This window comes from Fulmarus glacialis, unplaced genomic scaffold, assembly GCF_000690835.1.
Source record: "Fulmarus glacialis isolate BGI_N327 unplaced genomic scaffold, ASM69083v1 scaffold5978, whole genome shotgun sequence".
NCBI lineage: Eukaryota > Metazoa > Chordata > Aves > Procellariiformes > Procellariidae > Fulmarus > Fulmarus glacialis.
The window spans coordinates 25,726-26,015 of NW_009227476.1; positions in this window are offsets into that span (position 1 = coordinate 25,726).

The window sequence follows — 290 nt, forward strand, 5'->3', positions numbered from 1 at the left end:
CTCAATTTGACTCATATTGTGTTTAACTTGGGCGGGGTTGCCCACAGCCTTTATCAGGAAGAAGAGATGGCAGCAAGAAACTGCTTTTCTGGCTACTTTCCCCTTGGTGTAGCAGTAAGAGAGCAGCCGCACGAGTACCTGTCAGCACACCACAGGCGGCGCTGTGGCGAGGACGTGCCTCTCGCAGAAGTTTGTCCCTTGGCGGCGCTCGTCGGGGGGGCGGGCCAAGATGGCGGCGCCCAGCTGGTAGCTCACGTGTCCCGGTCAGGGGAGGCGGCGGTGAGCGGGTG